Consider the following 20,602-nt stretch of genomic DNA (forward strand, 5'->3'; position numbering starts at 1 on the left):
AGATAGAATAAGCAAAACTGTTGTTGTTTGTTCATGGTTTAAATGTGTACATAGAAAAAGAAAATAATCTACATGTGAGTTTTTAGAATTGAACTTAGTAAATTGACTGGAAATAGAAATACAACTGACTTTTTACAGTGGTATAATATTCAGTTAAATAGAACACAATTTTTTATTGTATTTATACTAGCATTTACAGTAGCAAATGAGAATGAGGTGCCAAAAAATAAATCTAATGAAAAGTTCTCTAGTTTTTCAATAGAAAAAAAAAGTAAATATATTGATAAGAGTACTAATAAAGTCTAAATAAAAGGATAGACATACCATATGAAAAAGACACTGTCATAAAGATGTCAATTCTCCTTAAATTGATGTACTGATAATCTAATAAATTCTGAATTCTTTTATTCAAGAAACTCAACAAATTCACTTCTTAAACTTTAAAAAAAAATTTTTTTGAAACAGTAATAGATTCTTGTACAATTGCAAGAAAATAAATAGATTACATATACCCTTTCTTTACCCAGTTTCTCCAAAATGGCAGCATTGTATAAAATTCTAGTATTAAATAGAAGCAGAATACGAACACTGACAAAGTAAAGATACAGAGAAATTCCATCGCCACAAGTATCTTCATGTTGTCATTTTATTGCCACACACAACCCACTCTCCTGTTTTTATCATTTGGCAACCAATGATTCCTTCTCCATATCTTTTTTTTTTCTTTAGGAGATGTTATATAAAGGGAATTATGGAGTGTATAATATTTGAAAGTTGGCTTTATTCATTGAGCATAACTCCTTCAAGTTTCATCCAAGTTATTGCATGCATCAATAGTCTTTTCCTTTTTATTTCTGAATATTCCATGTATTCAGAATGTACTATGGTTCATTCAACCATTTACCTGCTAAAGGATATCTAACTGTTTTTAGCTGGGGTCTCTTCAGAATAAAGTTTTTGTGAGGAATCCTGTCAGATTTTTGTATGAATAAAAGTTTGCATAATTCTAGGATAAAGGCCCAATGGTACAATTGCTTGTTTATATCGTATTTACCTCTTTAATTTCTTTAGAAACTATAAAACTGTTTTTCAGAGCGGCTGTACCATTCTATGTTCCCACAAACAATGTATGAGTGATCCAATTTCTCTGTATTTTTCTAGCACTTGTTGTCACTATTTTTTTTAGTCATTCTGATATGGAGTGATATTTCATAATGTTAATTTGTATATATCCAATGACTAACAATGTTGAAATCTTTTCACATGCCTACTCATCATCTGTAACTTCTCTTCACTGAAATGTCTGTTCATGCCTTCTGCCCATTTTACAAACTGGATTTATTTTGTACTTTACCACTGAGTTTTAATACTTTTTTTTTTTTACATTTTCTACATACTAGTCATATTTAAAATGCATGATGTACAAACATTTTTTCTTAGTCAGTGACTTGTCTTTTCATCTTCACAACAGTGTCTTTTGCAGAGCAAAATTTTAACATTTTGATGAATCCAGTATTGCATTGAATAACAGTGATGTCAACTATCTGTTTTACTATTTATATGCAAAGAACAAAAAGGCTATGAATAGGTAGGGCCCTTCCAAAACATAAAAACAAGTTGTGAAGATATGTTGCATCAAATTTCCAAATTGGTTGAATATATTTGTTTCCTGCAGCACCACAACTTCACCTCTAGGTATATACTCTAAAATATCACTTACACCTATGTTCTCAGAGACATATACAAGAAACTTCATTGAATACTTGCTCCTCAAAGTAAAATATTGGAAGCAATATTATCTACTGCAGCATTGCTAATGTAATAAACTGTGTGTATTTGTAGAATGGAATACTGTACATTACTGACAAAGGATGACAGAGAGCTCCATGAAACAATGTGGATAAATTTTGAACCATAGAAGACAACATACTGGATGATATAACTTTTGAAAAGCCAATTAAAGCAAAACTAAACAATACATTGCTTCAATATATATACATATGTGGTAAAACAAGGGAATAATGAACACAGCATTCTGAGTATTAATTACCTTGATTGAGAAGTGGGCATGGAGATAGGGTTAAAGAGGCATGTACGTAAGTAGCATCAAGAGTATGGGTATTGTTGTCTTACTTATGTGAAATGGGGAATACACAAATGTTTATTATTCTTCTCTGTAATTAAATACATTATTTTATTTGTAAGAAATATTTCATAATTTTTTAGAAGAAAATAAAAGATAAGGAATATGCATACCAAACTCATGACTGTGGTTATTTCTCAGTAGAGAAGGAGGGAAAGAGAATTGGAGGTAATGGTTTAAAGAGACATGATTTATTTATTTAACATGAGGGGAAGAAAATGTAATGAATAAGGAAAATATTCACGAGTACAATTATGAGGTAGGTGAAGGGAATATATCATTTTGCCATATCATTCTTTGCAATTTTCCTTTTCTGAATTATTTTTAAGGTAAACTCTTAGATGTCCATCTCCTCTGCATTAGAATTATAATGTCATAGATAAAGAGACAGATAGATAGCGAGATAGACAGATTTCTAGGCAGAGAGTTAATAGAATAAGAAGATGAGGAGTAACAATATAGATATTTGGTTTCATCCTCTGAGATACACTGAGAGCAGCAACATGATGCATCACAAAGTAGCTCTTAACTCTTGGCTGGGTGAGAAGGTAGACAGGAAAACACTTTCAATTTATACCACATCTTTATATAGTGCATCATTTTATTACTGCTGAATCACCATAGAATCTCTTTCTGACCACAAAATTAACAGAAGGTGAGCAGTGAAATACATTTTATTTTAGGGTAAGAAATACTATTGAGATGTTTACTAGACATCAGTGACATTATAAGCATTCATTGACTATAAAACATCTAAGGGCTACATCTACACTATAAACACAAAAAATAACTTGAAGTACAATTGAAATCTGCAAAACTCTTAAAAATACCACTTGAATTCTCAAAGGCATAGCAATCAGAAAGTGTGCTTTCAAAGGCTAAGGAAAGAACTTTGCACAATGGAAAGATAAAATCTTCAACTAAACAAGAGCCTGTATAAGTGAGGAAGAGAAATGAAATTGATATGTCAAAGAACTTAGAGAGTGAAATATGGAAACTATCAAAACCAATAGAAGGGGAAATGCATGAGAAGATAAGAAAATCCAATGTGAAAACTGCAGAAAGATTCATTGAACATGTCAAATACTTCAAGACAGCTGTAGGAAAGTACATGCTGTTTCCCTGGAGAGAAAAGACTGCTCCATATCAACAGAAAATTGAGGATCGGTAAATGCACATGCAGTTTATAGAATGCCATTTAAATATATTGCCATTTTCCTACAATTGAGAGTTTGGAGTCTAACTAATTGACACTGAGAGACCAGTCTACCAGCCCTGAAGCACACTGGGTCTCAAAGATTAACACACGCTATAAACCCTTGAATGGCTGGGTCAGTGTCTGGTTCATCATTTTTATTTCCCCAGCACTTATTATAGTACTTTGTTCATAATAGGTAGCCAATAAATTTATGATAAAAACAATACCAATCTTGCTAGAGAAAATAGGTCTTTTTTACTACCTCAATAATCAAATGTGATCTAAAGTAAATTAAGTATTTTTGACAGTGAAATAATATGAAACAGCAAATGCACCATTCCACAGTACCTTGAGAGAATTGTCTAGAGATGGCTTTTTCTAATATGGTATTGCAAATATTTGTTGTGCTCAGTAAATGAAAGCTTTATTATCAGAGAGTTGGTATGAAATAATAAGAGAAGCTCCTCACTAAGAGAATCAGATCACTTACACTACTGCTTAGGCCATTTAGTCGTGAGATCTTCCACAAATCACTGTACCTCCCTGACCCTAGGGGTTCCCAGCCAGAAGAAGAGGCTGTTAAACTAGTAATTCCTAAGACCCCTTCCAGTTTTGTCATGTAGCTCTGATGTGAATCCATGAAAAAACTAAACATAACCTGTGATAGTCTTAGATTGCATTTTATTTAAAATAGCTTTTCTCCCAGGCATGGTTAAAACAAACGAACGAACAAACAAACAGGAAATGCAATTTCCTAGAACGGCTTAGCAAGACTTTCTAATTTAGGTAGTGATATACTACAAACACCAGCAGAGCCATAAGAACTCGGTAAAGGCAAAATTGCTGCCTCCCAAATTATTGTGCATGGAAAGACCCATTAGGCAGTAATGGGGTTCAAACCTGTGGGACAGCATCAAGGCCGAGTTTATAGAACAGCAGAACTGCACTGTGGTTGTTCTCCCACAAACAGACTTGCAAGCCTGGCAGCGGAAGCAAGGCAGTGAAAATGAATAATCAATAACCTCTGCTAGTTACTGCCTGTCCCACCCCCACTTGCATCCTATGGAAAGCACAGTCTCAATGCAGGCCTAACAATTCCCTCTCCTTATCATATGTACCATGGTCAGTTTTTCTTAAAAGATGCCAAAAAGATCAGGAAAATAGACAACAAAACCAAAATGGTGTTAACGGAAGTAAATGTGGAAAAGCAAAAAGAACTGGGTAGCCCTTGTGACTTGGAAGTGCATATAAATTTAACATCTCTGCATCTACAGAAATTTACAACCTTCCATGGATTCACCATTTCAAATTGTCTTTGCTAAATCATAAACAGCTCCACAATATAAGAATTATAAGAGGTATATATAGCATGAATCCTTGATATAAAAGATAGTGGCTTCTTTTTTATGCTAATAGTACATGCTTTACAAATCCCAAATGAAGGAAAACCCTCTATGTTTCTTTGGCACAGAATCACAGCACACAAAAGGTATCTTCTGGAATAAACAATCCAGTTCTGTGTAACTCAAAGTTCTGTATGGCAAATGAAGACTCTCTAGAGTCCAGACTTTATTTTTTAACTTTGGTCATTAACTTTTTCTCTTACATGTCTGATTAGGTTTAATGAGTTAGCTAAGTTAATGAAGTGTGATGTCCCATTAAATACATCAACTGACAACAATTAATTCCTCAGAGCATGCTCTCTGTTGATTGATTATATTTACCAGTGTAGTAGAATTTAAGTGATGTAAATTTCTTAGCAGAAAATAGGAGTTGAAAACTCTGAGAGTTTAATTCAAAGAAAATGATTATTTTCTATCAGTGAACTTTGTTCATCAGTTCAGTTAATGTGCCTGTTGTCAGCAAATTAATGAACACTTCACCAAAACAAGTTATCAGTCAATGAAACAGTGTCCTCTCTCATTGAAAGCCTTAGCTAGGAGCCCTCAATTGTGTAGAGTACCTCTATGTAGTTGCATTAGATCTAAGTAGTACATCTAGTACATCATTGTGCTACATTTAAATAAGACACAGTGTGAAGTTTAGAGGTTTAGAAAGAGAGCGCAGAAATGTAGAGAAAATGTAAGTGCCTTTGAGTTTAAGGAAATCCCCAAATCCCTTTATTCATTTTTGGTAATAGCCCTAGTTTTCCCAAAGCGCCTGTCACAGGGACCCTGAAAACTTTCTCACAAATTGCCTTGGTAATAATGGGCCATCACAGACTTCTTACATGATCCTGATAGAAATAGTACAGGATTTCTCAAGAGATTAAAATCCAGTCAGATCACCTCAGTGAGTGAAATTAACCAAGCTAGGAAGATCCTAGGTGGAAAAAGAGCAAACAACTGTTTAAATATAAATAGCTTGATAATGAGCAATAAGCAAAATGACAAAAGAACTCAGTTATTTGTAAAATAACACCTCTAGTTAGAAGAGTCTAAATAATCCAGATTATTGGAAGCATTACCTTAGATGTGGAAAGAAAGTGGATGCAAGCCTTCACTATGGATGATAATAGAAAACTCTCATTTCCCTGAATACTTCACAACAGTTGTCTCATGTTGATACGTTTGGGAAGACTGAAGAACATTTATCCATATACTCACTGAAAGAACAGAGTGACACAGAGCCCAGTTTGTCCTTGGGACATAGATTTGTAGGGTCTTTATGAATAACAGAATAATCTTTCTTGGTTCTTATATATTACTAAAGAGGTGAGTGTCCTTAATAGAAAAAAACTGTGTATTCAGTCAAATAGGTGTTAAATGTTGCAGGCTTATCAAAGAGGCATCCTTCAATCTTGTTCATTTAATAAGTCCATGAATAGAAGCAGCATTTGTTAGCTACAGTTGGCTGTTGTCAATGGTATGCTTTTGGTTGTTTTTATGGTGCCTAAACCAGGACATAAAAGCTAATGATTGGTGTCAGTCATTTTACATACTCAAGTAAAATATTCAACAAACGCATTAATTGAATCAAGCCTACCACATCCCATCCATAACCTTCAAGTTAGTATAAAAAATTTTCATGACTACCAGAGTGAAAAATAATAAACTTACAAAGGTCAAAAGCATACTTTGGCTTTTCTATTTCTTCATTAGGATAATTGTTGACTCCTGACAGATGAAAGCAAGATATTTCCAGTTAAAGTAAGTGAGAATCATTAGCTAGGCCAGCCATTGAAACTAATAGGTACTTGCTCATCTGAAGGGCCTGAAGTGTTTAGTGGATTTCTCTTTCATTACCCAAGATGCTTCCCATTGCAATCTAGTTCACTTCGCATTGGCAATTTCTATAACTGACAAAGCATAGCGTTGGGTTATAGCATAACACAACAAAGGAGAAAAGCAAAGAAGTCCAGTTCTACCTATAACACTTTCCATTTGTTTCTTCACCTTCTTATTCTCAAAGATTAGATTCATCTACTTGTATCTCCCTTCAATATTTCTCATTTCAGAAAAGCAGAAAGAAGATAACTAAACATGGATTTAAGTATAAAGTATTCTCAGAGACTTTTTATAAGTTAATTATTTTTCTGGCTGCCAAACAAAACTGTTTTAACTAAAGCAGGATAAATTCTCTATTTAGTATGGGCATTCATTATTGCACAATTCTTGCTGTCATTTAAGTAATTCTATCTCAATGTATCAGGTTTTGGATACTTAAATAAATAATAAGCAAGTAAAATATTATATTGGGCTTCCCTGGTGGCTTAATGGTAAAGATTTGCCTGCCAATGCAGTGGATATGGGTTTAATTCCTGGGTCAGGAAGATCCCCTGAAGGAGGAAAGGGCAACCCACTCCAGTATTCTTGCTTGGGAAATCCCACTGTCAGAGGAGCCTGGCAGGCTACAGTCCATGTGGTTGGACAAAGAGTTGGCCTTGACTTGGTGACTAAACAACAAAATGTTATATTAATCCTTCTTGATTAATCCTTCTTAATATAACCGGCTCCAGGTGAGTATTTTCTGTCCAGTCCAATGTCTTCCAAAGTGTATATTAAACACCATCTTAAACATCAGAATCAGCTGGAGGTAAGGAGAAGATTATTAGAAACACAGATTCCTGAGCCAACACTGACTGAATCAGAATGTCTTGGAGAGGACCGAGGAATTTACATTGTTAATAAACATCCCTAGTCATCCTTAGGCACTAAAATCTGAGATTCACTGTCATATCAATGAACCCTTACTTTCTCTCTTAAAAACAAACAAACAAACAAACAAAAAAAACTCTTCATGAACTATCACCACAAAGGAGGGAACAGATGATAAAAACATTTCATAAAATTAAAAATGTACAAAAGAGGTTAGTTGAATAAAATATGCTGAGTTCCTATAATTTCACACTGTACCTTGTATTTACTCTCAATGTTGTATACCAAAATATATCTGATACAACAATTTTTCCTACTTGACTACAGGGTATTAAAGAGTAGTATCAGTGTCTTACTTTATTTTCTTAGTCTCGAGAACAGTGTTAATTATACTACTGAAATGAAGGAATAAAAGAATAAACACTGTGTCTATTAAGTAAGTTTTTCAGTTACTTAGAGAAGCTCCACTTAAAGTTGCCTGAAGAGTAACACATTATATTTCCTTCCATCTAAGATGCCACTGATTATAAGACACACTATTACTTTATATACTACCAAGGAAAAAACACCAGAAAATAAATGGGATATCATCATTGATTGTAAGATACAACCCAATTTTAAGGATAATAAAAATGTGGAAAAGTGTGTGTCTTAGTATCAGTATAACAGGGGACTTATTATATGGCATCCAGAAAGAGTGAACACACTGCCACAGAAGCTGGGTTCCTTAACAACGTGTGCTTAGTCGCTTCGAGACCCGACATAAATACAGCCATCTCAGCAGGCACCCAGGAGAATCCACGTTGTGCTGTGCTAAGTCACTTCATCACGTCCAGCTCTTTGTGACCCTGTGGACTGTAGCCCGCCAGGCCCCTCTGTCCATGGGATTCTCCAGGCAAGAATACTGGAGTGGGGTTGCCATGCCCTCCCCCAGGGGATCTTCCCAACCCAGGGACTGAATCTGTGTCTCATGTCTCCTGCATTGGTTGGTGGGTTCTTTACCAGTAATGCCCCTGGGAAGCCCTTCCTTAGTGATATCATCCACTTATTCCTGACTCACCGTATTACCACGTAAAGCAAGTAGGATTCATACTTCATTTCAGGAATTAGTCTGAGAAATTCTACAGAAAGACAGTTTCCCCACTGAACACTGTTCAAAGCACATGTAACTCCCTGTAAAATAAGAGTCTCAGCATACCCTATTAAACTGATCATTCAAATAGGTTGCTTGTCTTTTCACCTAGTGTGCGTTTGTTTAGGCCACTGAGCTCTGCAATATGAGCCTTATATTGTATTCAGTGCTTAAATGGGAGTAATAAAAATAAGTGGGTGGGCCAGGGATTGGAGCCATGTATTTAAATGAATTTTAAACCTAATTAGGTGACTAATTGTGCATCAGAACTTAGTTGATGTACAACATGTCATGCCTGGTTAGGGATGATTTATTCTAAAATTCTTCATTCAGATTGCTTTGTTCTCCATTTTCAATGAGTCAAATCACTAAAAGACAACCTTAATTTTGAGAATGTTCTCCTTCTTAATCATTCTCTGTCTCCTAAATTTGCAGAAATTTAGAGACATCATAAAATAGAACTCAATATTACAAAATGAAAAGTAAGCAAATTTGCTATTCAAAGCCCTCCCTAGAGCCTTACATGTAGTATAGAATTGAAGCAGTAAATTCCAGGCCATATTTGCCAAACACAAAGTACTACTTTGGTAATAATTAATATTTCAAAACAAAAGGAGAATTGTGTGGGTAAAGCTTCTTGAAGGCCTACATAGCATGGCAGTAAATAAACTCTCCCAATTTTCCTAAATGAATTTTTGGGAGCAAAGACAATGAAAAATTAAACCAAACACATTTTACTCAGCTTGCCCAACAAAGAGATGGAATTATGGTATCAAAGAAATAAAAAGTAGAAAATCTTTTAGAACTTTCACATGAATCAGACCTGGTAGACAGAGCTTAGGATCTTGGTCTCCTTATCTGCCTTCCTTCCTAAAATTCTGACCTTCTTGGGATGCAGCAGGTAGAAGGGAGGTGGGGGGCAGGGGGAGCTGTCTAACACAAGATATGGAGAGGAACCCTCTTTCCAGATGGAGCCTGCATTCTGTGCATTCAGGAAATTAGGAGAGTCTCTTCTCGCACTTATTCTCCACTATGCTTTTTCCACTGGTCCCTTGTATCAAACTGTTCCTTTCCTTTACCAGCCTCTTTGCCATCTCCAACCAGTACTCTGCATTCACAAAAGAAGTGTGCAACTTTAGGCAGAAAACTGGATATTGCATCTTTATTCCAGCCTTACCCCTGACCTCATTCTGTGACCTTAGGCAGGCTCAGTCCTTCTCTGGTCGCCACACTTCTGATCTGTACAATGAATATAATATCTATGGCAAGAGTTATCATAAGCATTAAAGAAAATAATGCATATGGACACCTCATTTTATGCCTAGCGTATATAGTATATATACTAAGTATATATATTAATAATTCATATCTCTTAGCCTGGCAGGCTATAGTCTGTAGGGTTGCAAAGAGTCAGAGAAGATGAAAGCAACTTAGCATGCCAACAGATATGTCTTGAAAGCTTGTTCTGGGCCACTTAGACTGGATTGGTATACAGGTGAGCTAAAGATGGAACAGTGAACCAGAGAGATGTGGTCCCCCTTTCAGAGCTGAGGTCTATTGATGGGACAGAGAACTACACAATCATAATAAATCACACTAGTGCTCTAAAAATGGAATTACAAGGAGCTTTGTGAGGCATCTCTACTAGTCTAGCAGGTGGCAGAAAAAAATTACTAAAAGATACGTAAGAATTAGTCAGGCCACCTAGTGGGGAAGATTGTTAAAGGCAGAGAAAGCAGTTGAGTGAAGGCTGTGTTTATTTCAGAAAGTGAAAGATATGTTTTATGGGATTGGCAGTTTGTGTGCAAGAATATGTATGTGCTCAGATGCATCCAACTCTTTGCGACCTCATGGACTATAACCCACCAGGCTCCTCTGGCCATAGGTTTCCCAGGCAAGAATACTGGAGTAGGTTGCCATTTCCTTCTCCAGGGGATCTTTCCAACCCAGGGATTGAACCAGGGCCTCTTACATCTCCTGCAATGGCAAGCAGACTCTTTACTACCAGTGACACCTGGGAAGCCCAAGAAGAAAGATCCCAAATGGAAAAATAAAGACCTCTGAAGGAGTTTGAACTTTGTTGGAAGAGCAATAGAAACACATAAAATATCTTTAAATCAAAGAGGGGTATAATCAGAATCAAATTCTAGAATGATCACTTTGCTTTAGTTTGAAAACTGGATTGCAGTGGCACAAGACAAAAGGTAAAGATTCCTGCTTGAAGAATGATGTCATTCCAGAAGGGAGTGAATGCAGACATGACCTGGGGCAGGAACAATGAGGGATAACTGAAGATAGATATGTGAAAATGACTGCAGATATAATAAAAAGATAGCTGGTAATTTACTTGGATATATGTGGAAGAGGATGGCGGGGAGAGGCGGGGAAGAAGTAAGGAGTGGTAAAATTGAGAAGGCAAGGAGTTAAGTTTCAACAACTGCCTGAATAGTAGGGCCTTTGACTGGGAAACCAGAGAAGGAAAGAAGGAGGAGTTAGCTCAGTTTTAGATATTCTTAGAGTTCCTGGAATTCTTAGACTACCACTCAGGAAGCAGGTGAGGTCACCATGAGGACATGACCTATTGGTAACTGGCTGCCAGTTGCATCTATGGGTGCAGTGTTTAGGAGAGAGTTTTTTAGATGTGTCAACATTATTTTTTAAATATGTTTTATTTATTAACTCATTCTAGATTTTTGCCTAAGATCATTTTTTGAATCTAACAGAGCTCATATTTTCTCAGGTCATTGGGGTCAAAAACTGTTAAAACACTGCAGTATAAAGGCAAGGAGGAAAGTTTCTAAGTATTTATCAGCTCTGTTCCCAAGAGACCTATAATTTTTCCAAGGGATAGATTTCCTGATCTCGGTATGCAAAGACAGCAAACTACATTTGTTGCATAAAAAATTGATTTTGCTCAATGTACACTATACATCTGCCATTTTCTCAGAACATTTCTCCATGTCAGTAAAACTAAAAAGACTGCCACAGCAGATTGCCTCAGCTAACATGTAGCAGGCTTTCATCAAATGTGGTCTGAGGGGAAGAAATGAAAAGCGGAGGCTTTCTGTGCTGAGGTGCTGAGAGAGCAAGCCGGGTTCTTGGTATTCCATGAGAGAAACAGGCTTGCAGCATAACGAGCTTGAGGAAACATTCTGCAAAGAGCTCTTGCTCAAATTGAACAACATAAAAGAGTGCGCTGATTAGTGCAGGATTGCAAACAGAACTGGAGCTTTCCTTATTCATTTTCTACTCTAGAAAGCTCTGCTGCGCACTTTATAACCATGGACAATTTATTTGCCAATTGTATCATGGGCTTAAGAAAATATTTTTCATAAACAACTCAGGAACAGATTTTTTTCCCCTGATGTTTGTCCTATCCTTTTGGGTTTAATCAATACTCCGCTGTTAAAATGCAATTTCTTGCTTCAGTCCATGAGTAGCACTCACATTTAAAACAGGCCTATTTTTCCCTTCCAAGTAAATGATGATACTATGTTTCAGATGCTCACTAATGATGAAGAGCAACAAAAATACTCCAAATCCAAAAATCATTTCATCTTTCTTCCCATTTGCATCTGATCTCTGGATTTTGCTGCATTCTTTCTGACGTTTCCATCATCCACCTTGGGAAACATTTCTTTGTACAAATCAAGGGTGCATAGCTCATTGGCCATCATCTGAAGTCTGTACACAATAAGTAAGGATCATTATTTCTCTGACAAATACAACTTAAACTTATGTCTACCCTCTACCCTCACTACCTTAAAATATACTTTTGCTGGACAACTTCCAGCAAAAATGACGGGTTAGCATATGCAGAAAATTACGAACTAGTCTTCTTCATACCACTAAAACTCTATGTTGCACTGTGCTCCCCAAATGTGTCTTAACTTAATCTCCTCCTTTCCTCAGAACACAGTTATATGGGTCACTAGAAAAGTGTGTAATTTCAACTCACGTTGAGCACAGAGAATGGGAATTGTAAAATATAATAATACTGATACTTCAGTCACAATAATAATAATAATGGCTACTGGTTAATGATGATGTCCTATATAGAAGTTTGCCAAGTTCTTGACTAAGAGGTTAACATAATTTTAAAAAGTTTTTTAACTCCACAGAAATTCAAGGGAGATAGATATTTGTTTTAATCAAATATCCATTTTGCCCCATTGGGGAGGGAGCTGGCTGAGCACATAACACCCAGCACTTGATGGACGAGATTGATTATTATCACAAATATTCACAGCCTAGGGGAGGAGGATACCCCATGCCATAGAAGACCACGTGAGCTGCACTCAGAAATAGAGTGAACCAGGGCAGTGGGAGGCAGGCTTTGCAGTATTCAAGAGGGTGAGGCGCCCCCTGGTTTTGATGGGAGGGTGTGACTGTCTTCTTTGAATAATCCTGCAAACTGACCGGAAACTAAACCCATAGGGATGAGCAGAAGTGGCACTTGGCAACCCACTTCAGTATTTTTGCCTGGAAAACCCCCATGGACAGAGGAGACTGGTGGGCTCCAGTCTATGAGGACACAAAGAGTTGGACACGACTGAGTGACCAAGCACAGATGCTGCTTAGGAATTGCAGTAGGCAGAACAATGGCCCCCAAGAAAATGTCTGTGTTCTAATTTCTGGAACCTATGAATATGTTACCCTTTAAGACAAAAAGGACTTTGAAGATCTGATTAACTTAAGCATCTGTAGGGCTTAGTCACTCAGCTGTGCCTGACTCTTTGTGACCCATTGGACCACAGACTGCCAGGTTCTTCTGTCCATAGGATTTTCCAGGCAAGAAAACTGGAATGAGTTGCCATTTCCTTCTCCAGGGGATCTTCCCAACCCAGGGATCAAAACTGTGTCTCCTGTGTCTCCTGCACTGCAGGCAGATTCTTTACCTGCTGAGCCATTGAGGAAGCCCATAGATGAGGAGATTATCCCAGATTACTCAAGTGGGCCTAATGCCATCACATAAGGGTCCTAACAAGTGAAAGAGGGAGGTAGGAGAATCAGAGAAGGAATGTGATGACAGAAACAGAGGTCAGAGCCATGAAATTTCTGGCTTGAAGACATGAGCCAAGGAAGTTGTGCAGCCTCTAGTAGCTGGAAAAGGCAAAGCAACAGATTCTTCCCTAGAGCCTCCAGGAGAAACCAGCCTTGCCAACACCTTGATGTTAGCTTGAGACCCATTCAGATTTTTGACCTCCAGAACTGTAAGATAATACACTCATGTTGTTTTTAAACCTCTCAGATTATAGTAATTTGTTATAACAACCACAGGACATTAATATAGTCATAGTAACCATCAACACTTATTTTAAATATTTTTTCTCTTTCCATATTGCCAGTTTCCTCCTAGGAGATTTTGGCAGCCATGAACACTGACCTCTGCTCCTGTGGTCTCTCGTATGTGTTTTCAATATCTATGTCTACTCAACTTCTCCAAATTCTACCTTAACTCCAGCATACTATTTCACTTTATTACTTCCTCAGTTCACCTCTTATTCTCTTCTCAAGGATTCTCATTCACATTTTATTTCTGCTTCCTACTTCCCTTAATGTTAAGCTTTCATCTTTCAACTTTTATTTCACTGATTCCTTCTTCTTCTTCACACTCTATTCTTCTTCTATCTGCTTATGTGCTTCTTCTCCCTCTCTGATCTGCTAACACTCTGTTATGCAGCTCAGAACTTGGCTTAAATGTATTTCCCTGTAAGTCTTTCTTATTTCTCAGACAAGGTAAGTATCTCTTGCTTTACAATCATATCACCATTTCTAATTTACCATATTCACCATTGTAATTTACTGAATAGCTTTCCCTTAAGTTCTATCTTTCCCACTGAACACAATCCTTGTTCAAAAATGGTTCAGGTCTTGCTTATAACTATATATCTAACATTGGGCCAACTATCTGGTACACAGTATGTGTTCAATAAATAGTTGTTGAATGAAGGACCCAAAAAATATATTAATTATAATAAACAGCAGTCTCATTGGTAATTTCTATAACTCAGAAGACAATACTCTTCAGGCAAGAATACTGGAGTGGGTTGCCATTTCCTTCTCCAGGGGGTCTTTCCGACTTAGGGATCAAACCCGGGTCTCCTGCACTGCAGGCAGATGCTTTTAACCTCTGAGCCACCAGGGAAGCCCCTAGAAGACAATACAACCACCCTTTATTCTAAAACTATAATTCAGATCTTACTGAATCCAAGACTGAGTTCCATCAGGCCAGCTTCATGCACGCACACCCTAAGAAGTGACACAGGGCAGGTTTCTACATTCAGGAAGATCTCATACCCAATTTAATGCTCTACTTTTACTGTCTTGAAATTCTTAACAATTATTGACCAAGGAGTCCTATGTCTACATTTTGCACTGCAATCCACAAATTATGTAGCCAGTCCTGTTCCCCATGGGTGGATTCATTCCACAACAGCTTTTAAGATTCTATTATATGTAAAGCACTATTTGTGGGGATGCTAAATATGAATACAATGATGTCTTTACAGATGATATAGATATCCAAGCAAATATACAAATAATTACAAAATAATATGACAAAGTATATAATGGAGGCAAATGAAAAGAACTATCAGAACCCTAAGGGAGAAGTTAAAGATTCTCCTGAAAGCACAGAGGAAGGCTTCTCAGAAGAGATCACACTTGAACTGAACCCTCAGAATGAATAGGAATTCCAGTGAAAAAGTCATTACACGTATAGTGACTAAAACTACTTAATATTTGGACAAGAAATGGCAGGATAATAGGGCTGTCACCATCTACTTTCCAAGGTCAGGGGGTATCCAATTTGCAATCACTCCCCAAGAACAAATCCAAGGGTGCTTCCCCATAAAAACCCAGTTAGGAAGTAAACAGAACACGTATTTCTCTGAAATTTACAAGGATCTGGACAGGTGGGATTGGGAGAGGATGATGAACAGTGAGCACAGAGCACAAGGGATCTGCTAGAATTACCTGACAGGGATAGAGCAGAAGGCTCAGGCCATGAAACAGTCCATTTGGTATAGCTTTCTAAGTACCCAGAGTATCTTAGCCAGGGCACTCCTGCAGGTCCTCCTCAGTCTGGGAAACTTCTTCAAGGTCAGCCTGTTGATTCTTTGGCACCCCTGATAACTCTTTCACTTTCTCTCTCTTCTCACCTCCTTTTAATCTTATACTAATCCTTCCCTCTACAACTTTTTCCAATGTTCTTCAAAGGGAGGTCCTCCCTTTCTTAAAATCTTTGTTTTTTTTTTTTTTTACATTGTTCTTTAGTGGGGCCCTGAGCCCAAATATCAACACTTAAATAACGAATTATTTCTTTGAGAGGACAGAGGGCTTGATATTTAAACCATCCCAGGAGATGGAGAACAATATTTGTGTCCCATCTTCCTGGTGTAGAAGAAAACTAAAGAGTTAACTCTCCATCTGAGAGTGTCTGCATTTGTTTCATGGAGCACAGGGTGGAGATTTCAGCTTGGAATCTTTGGGGCAGGTCCTAAGAGTTTCTGATGGGACCATTTCTCATCAGTGAATTTTTTAAATTAAGATGGAAACTTTGGCTTCCCCTTCCCTTAACTTTTCCTTTTTCCAAAAGAACAGCCTAAATACAATCTGATCATCTCTTACAGATCTAGAAGTTATGGCTCTGGAGTCTGTGCTGTCCATTTCTTCTGTTCAGAGATTCACCTCAGGGGGAATGGCAATGCCTAGACTTTGCTCAAAGAGATGGATATAAATTTGTGATTCTAAGGAACTATAACAAGCTGGATCACTGTCAGGACTTTCCATTTCTAAGCCAAATGTCATCTCCTTTTTGGAGCATGGAAAGAAGCCCTGGTTCAGCTGTCAGAGAACTGGAAGGATGCCTGTACCCAGATAGCACACTGGTGGATATTTTTGTCCAATATTGAAATCTACAACTTTTAACTCATTTTGATATCAATGTTATACTGGTCTACAGAACAATTTGGTAAGTGCTTCTTCTTTTCTATTCTCTAGAAGAGTTTGTGGAAGATTGATTCCATTTCTTCCTAAATTATACATGGGTCAGAACATACATTATTTGAAAATGCCAATTCTTTCGCAATTGATCTAAAGATTTAGTGGAATCTCAGTTAAAAATCCTAGCAGTTTGGGTGGGGTGTGTGTGTGTGTGTGTGCAAATTGACAGGCTGATTGTGAAATTTGTATAAAAATTATAAGGCCAAGAATATCCAGGGCAATCTTCAAGAAGAAAGCTAGGGACTTATATTGCCAAGTATCAGGACTTATTTTAAAACTATGATAATTAAGACAGTGTATTACTGATGCAAGAGTAGAAAAATTGATCAACAGTACAAACAGAAGATCGTATGATCAGCCCCATATATACAAATTGTATCAGCTTGTACTCAGGAAAAGATCTCTCATCACATGCTTCTAACATCTATGTCTTCTGATCCCAAGGGGAGTTGGAGAATCGGGGAAGTCACTAACCAATCTTCTTAATGCATTGGCATAGGAGGAAAAGTCAGTTTGCTGAGATAAAAATCTAAGCAAGAAACCCAAGGACGGAGACCATGGAGAAGAAAATAGTGGAAGGTCCAGAGAAAACTGGTGCCTCCGTATCTTGCTACTTCTGTGGGTGCACTGCCAAACACCGGGTGGTAGCCTAGGGCTGCTGTTGCCCAGCAAGGGTAGCAGTCAGGAAGAAAAGTTAAACATGGAAATAGAAAGAAAAGAGGAAAGCCATTAATACAACCCACCAGCACCTTTGTGTCTTTCCATGGCCGTATCTAAGACTTCCAAGAACAATGATAACTTCCTCATTTTCTCCTTCTAAATCTTGTATAAGTTCCTCTATTAGCCAGCTCTAGTGGAAACCATTCAGGCAACAATATTCTGGGGAAAGTGGTTCTCATCTTACCAAGTTAATATAGAAGAATTCAACATATACAGTCACCTGCTTGATGACAAGTATAACACTGAAGTACAATGCAGAAAGAATACTCTTTTCAATATATGCTTCTGGATCAATTAGATATCCTTAAAAGAAAAAAATAAATATTGATACTAGCTTACACCATAAAGAAAAATCAGATGGACTACAGTTCTAAATGTAAAAGATAAACAAAAATTTAAAAGGAAACACAGACCAATATCTTCATAACCTTGAAATATGTAGAAATTTCTTAAACAGGGCAGAAATAGCATTAATTGAAAAAGGTAAAAATTTGATCAAGTTAAATATATTAAAATTAATAATCATTGTCCATCAAAATACTCTACTAAAAGAGTAAAAAGATAAATTATAGAATGGGAAAAGGTATATGCAATATATGTGTTAGGAACTCATATGCAGAATATTTCAAAAATCCCTATGAATAAACAAATAATAAGCAAGTATGCAGATAACCCATCAGAAAATTGGGCCAGCTTTGTGTACAGACACACTATAAAGGAGCATATCCAAATGGCCAGTGTATTACTTATCTGTTTGCTTTGCATGCTGAGTCATGCCCTGCTCTTCGTGACCCCATGTACTGTAGCCTGTCAGGTCCCTCAGTCTATGGGATTCTCCAGGCAAGAATACTGGAGTGGGTTGCCACTCCCTCCTCCACAGGATCTTCCCACCCAGGGATCGAACCCACATCTTCTGAGTCTCCTGCATTGGCAGGTGGATTCTTTACCACTGTGCCACCTGGAAAACCCTATTAATTTTCTCTTGCTATATAACAAATTACCCAAAAACTTAAGGACAGAAAACAACATACATTTTACAAGATACATTTATGTCACATACATTTATTATTTTTGTGGGTCAAGAATCTGTGTACTGTGTTATGTCTTTTAGTCTCTCACACAATTGTAGTCATCTTAAATAAAAGTTAACTGAAGGTGAAATCTGCTTCCAAGCTCACTCCAGTGGTTGTTGGCAACATTAACTTCCTACTTGGCTGTTGGACTGAAGCCTTGCGTCTCTTCTTAATTCTTAATTCAGGAAGCCTCTCCATGGTGCAGGGCACAACATAGCTGGTTTCACTGGAGGAAGCAAGCAAGGTGATGAGAATGCCAGCAAAGCATTCAAACTCACAGTCATAACAACCTAATCTCAGATGTAACATTCTGTCATTTTTGTCATATTCTATACACTAAAAGCAAGTCACTGGGTCCAGCATACTCACACGAGGAGGGTGGTAGATTACATAAAAGCACGAGAATCAGGACAGCTAGCACTCTGGAACACTGCTGATGGAAGTATACATGTTTATAACCATCTTGGAAACTACTTTGGTAGCATTTATTAAAGTTGGATATATGCATAATGTCTGACCCAGCATTTCCATGTGCTTGCAGATGACCAAAAAAAAAAAAAAAAAAGTATACTTGCATTCATTCAAAAAAACATAAAAATCAGACTTCCCTGGTGGTCCAGCAGCTAAAACTCTACACTACCAATGCAGGGGGCCCAGATTCCATCCCTGGTCAGGCAACTAGATCTCACATGCCACAACTAAGAGTTCCCATGTAACAGCTAAAAAGATCCCTCATGCTATAATGAAGATCCTGTGTATTGCAACTAAGACTCAGGGCAGTCAAATAAATGAATAAATATTAAAAACAAAACAAAGAAGTGTAAAAAAAGTTCAAAACAACACTGTCCATGACAGCCAAACCAATTTATATGTCAATTATTACTAAAATGCTTAAATAGTGTCATATTTGTACAGTGAAAGTTGGTACAATGAAGATGAGTAAATTACAACTATATCTAACAATAGGGATAAATCTATCAACTATGACTTGAATAAAGTGAGTTAGATAATCAAGAGACTCTACCACACAATTTCATTTGTATAAAGTTCAAGTCAGAGTCATCTATGGTGTTAAAAGTAGAGGAGATTACTCTTAGAGCAATGACTGCAAGGAAACATAAAGGGGCTTCTGTGATTTTGCTCAAAAACTTTGTAACTTCCCATCTCATTCAGAACTCATTGAACCACAAGAGTCTATATAATTTGTACCCAACCCCCGCCCCCACTGTCTTTGTCTTCATATTTTTCTCAGTCACTGCTCCAGGTTCCTTGAGCTCCCCAACCATACATCTACTTCAAGGCATTGTCTTACTGTTGTTTCACCTGCAAACTTCCTCCCCCAGATTTTGAAATGCCTCTCATCCTCACCTTTTTCAGGTTTTGTTCAAATGCAACCACATCAGAGAGGACTTCCCTAACTACTCTAGGTAAGTTTAGTGTAGGTAAGCTGAAACTCCAGTGCTTGGTCACCTGATGGGAACAGCCAACTCTTTGGAAAAGTCCCTGACGCTGGGAAGGATTGATGGCAGAAGAAGAGGGCATCAGAGGATGAGATGGCTGGATGGTATCACTGATGTAATGGATATGAACTTGAGAAAACTTCTGGAGATGGTGAGGGACAAGGAGGCCTGGTATGCTGCAATCTATAGGGTCACAAATAATTGGACATGACTGGGTGACTGGACAACAAGTTTGTCTTTGTTTCATTTTATTGCCATGCAGTTATCAATATGGTATGTAACACATTTATTCATCTAATATCTGCTCTTCTCCACTATACTAGAGGGCAAACTCTGTGAACAAGGATTTGGGGAGATTTTTATTGCCATTTCCATAGAATCTCTATAGAAGGGCATGGCAACCTCTTCCAGTATTCTTGCCTGAAGAATCCTAAGTACAGAGAAGCCTAGCAAGCTACAGTTCATGGGATCGCAAAGAGTCAGACATGACTGAGCAACTGAACGTGTGTGCGCGCGCACACACACACACACACACACACACACACACCTCATAGAATCTAGTACACTGCCTTACATGTAGTAGCCACTCTTTAATTCCTTGTTAAATGAATAAAGAGACCAGGAAGCCCCACAGGGAGATGAGGGATCATAGAAACTGAGGCAAGATGAGTTACAGACAGGCACCAGGGAAAATCACACGCCATAGAGAGGCGTCCCATTAGGGTTAGCAAAAAGACAAGAATCAGTGTTCCACGTATAATACCTTAAGATC

General features: G+C 37.4%; 1 long non-coding RNA gene across 3 annotated transcripts in view; it reads right to left on the reverse strand.

Moving 5' to 3' along the window:
* Nucleotides 1-18,382: 18,382 nt before the first annotated feature.
* The window catches only part of LOC133040223 (uncharacterized), a 235,311-nt gene continuing 233,091 nt past the window's right edge, over nt 18,383-20,602 (reverse strand). For all 3 annotated transcript variants that reach the window (XR_009688925.1, XR_009688923.1, XR_009688924.1), the window contains one exon: nt 18,383-18,596. This is a non-coding gene — a long non-coding RNA (uncharacterized LOC133040223). The remainder of the gene's footprint in view (nt 18,597-20,602) is intronic.

The sequence above is a fragment of the Dama dama genome, chromosome 20 (genome assembly GCF_033118175.1).
Source record: "Dama dama isolate Ldn47 chromosome 20, ASM3311817v1, whole genome shotgun sequence".
NCBI classification, from domain to species: Eukaryota; Metazoa; Chordata; class Mammalia; order Artiodactyla; family Cervidae; genus Dama; species Dama dama.